Here is a 2,500-nt window from a genome sequence, read left to right as displayed (position 1 = left end):
TCTGGTCGTTTTCCCATTTTTGGCGATTTTGTGCAAGTTTGGGTCCCCATTGAAAACAATGGTAGAACCTTCATGAACCAAGGTTCCGCCACTCTAGAGATTAGAGTGTAGGAGGCTTTTTCGGTCATAAAACATCAACACTTTCACCTAGAAGTTTAGTTGACGCGTTGTTGGCGAGCTCTATGGGATGTCTACAAATTGTCAAAGTTTCATCTCCCAACTCCCATTACTTTTTAAATGGCAGGTGTTTTAAAAACGACAGGGCTGGGTCTATGGAGGTTTCCATTCTTCCCAAAAGTGCCTTTTTCAAGAGATCAGTGCATGTCCCACAAGAGGTAAATTTGTGCCTGAACCATTTAACCTATAAACTTCATTCAAAGACTGTTAGAGAGATCACATACATGACTCCGATCTGTGCGCAGGACACGTGCCAACTCCTTTTAGTTTTTTTTACAACGATCTTGTAAAGACAAAAAACTCATTCTCATTCTGCCCTCTGCTTAGAGCACAATACTAACTGCCATACAGTCAATCAGAACAGGTGCTGCCAATACAGGGTTCCATCTCAACTGTCACTGTCTCTCAACATTCTATTCTTAACGAGCAGCTGCGCAACCATTCTAGAAGTCTATTGTTCAGCTCTTCAATGCAATGTGATATAGTCTTGCTGGATTGTGAATAACAGCCAGCTGCTTGGCTCAATGGGAATGCTGCTGGATTAGAGATATGGAGGTTGAGAGTTCGAACCCCACCCGAAGCCATGTTGATTTTCAAAATTATATCATATGCAGTGTTCCTTGGCCAACTTAAAATGCCATGTATGTCATTTAGTATCTAGAAGGCTATTGTTCAGCTCTTCAATGCAATGTGATATTGTCTAGCTGGGATGTTTAAGACAGCCAGCTGCTTGGCTCAATGGGAATGCTGCTGGATTAGAGATATGGAGGTTGAGAGTTCGAATCCCACCTGAAGCCATGTTGATTTTCAAAATTATATCATATGCAGTGTTCCTTGGCCAACTTAAAATGCCATGTATGTCATTTAGTATCAATGGCAAATGTGCTGGATTAGAGATATGGAGGTTGGGAGTTCGAACCCCAGTCGAAGCCATGTTGATTTTCAAAATTATATCATATGCAGTGTTCCTTAGCCAACTTCAAATATCATGTATTGTATGTCATTTAATATCAATGGCAAAGGGGCTGGATTACAGATATGGAGGTTGTGAGTTCGAATCCCGCTCGAAGCCATGTTGATTTTCAAAATTATATCATATGCAGTGTTCCTTAGCCAACTTAAAATACCATGTATGCCATTTAGTATATCCCCAAAACGCAGAGCTACAACACTTTCAAGATGGCTGAATTGTTTGGCCCATAACTTCTGACTGTGTGGATGGATTTTTTTCCAACATTTCTTTTAGCTTTGTTTTCTCAATAGTACTTTGTTTCATCTCTGCCCCAAAAGGCAAGCCCGCTTCCAGCATTTTCTGTGAGAATGCAATCTAGTTTTATTTGCTTTTTTATGCCTCTGACAATGAAGAGATGACAGAAAATGAGTGAAAGTCACAGATCGGGGAAGATCGGAAAATGACCTCGTTCGGAAGCCAAACCCACGTGCCCGGCGCAATAGCACCATGCCTTAGCCGTTTGAAATAAGATCAAAGCCAGTATATGATAACAAATATTATACTACAATTACACAATCCATGTCCATGAGTGAGGCCATGCGGACGGCCATTATTGCTTCTCCTTCTCCGCTACGTTTCAATTTTGACGATGTCACATCTCTAGAAATCCTGCGATCCTGATGGGTTCTTCCACATTTTGGTTTGGTGTCAGGTCGGATATGAAGGTCTCCCAGACCACAATGGGTCTGAAGAGAGTCAGGCAAAGTATATTACACTTCGACAAGACTTTCAGTGTGAGGCTTAAAGGTCCTTCTTACATATTGATATCCATTATGGCAAAGTTGTATTATGTTGTAACTAGGACTGCACTCAGACAGTGCAGACCTCTGCCAAGGAAGCTGTTTGATAGAACATTTGACCATGTTACACCTTTTTTTTAAAAGTCTTTCTGCTTGCTTTTTGTGGAGTTAGAAACTGGAACGTCAAAATTTGCCCTGTCCTGCAATTCAATTTGTCACTAGGGGCGTCTAGACTTACAGGCTAGCAATGGTGAAGAACCTTTTTTAAAAATCCAGGTTCCAGATCATGATCCGAATAACCACCAAAATTTAATCACTTATTCCTTTGGTCATTTCCAACAACTCCATAATAAAGTATCATCCAAATCCGTTTGTAACTTTTTGAGTTATCCTGCTGACAAATGGACAGATAGGCAGACAGTATACAGTATACAAATACATAACCTCCTTGGCGGAGGTAATTACTGAATATGCGTAATATTTATGGCTCTGCCTTTTGAAAGTGCAGGCATACAACTCTCATCTCGTCCATCCACATGGCCCGTCCACCCACGCTATCTTGCTTAGATTA

The sequence above is a fragment of the Engraulis encrasicolus genome, chromosome 21 (assembly GCF_034702125.1).
Source record: "Engraulis encrasicolus isolate BLACKSEA-1 chromosome 21, IST_EnEncr_1.0, whole genome shotgun sequence".
Classification (NCBI taxonomy): domain Eukaryota; kingdom Metazoa; phylum Chordata; class Actinopteri; order Clupeiformes; family Engraulidae; genus Engraulis; species Engraulis encrasicolus.
This window is presented reverse-complemented; position numbering follows the sequence as displayed.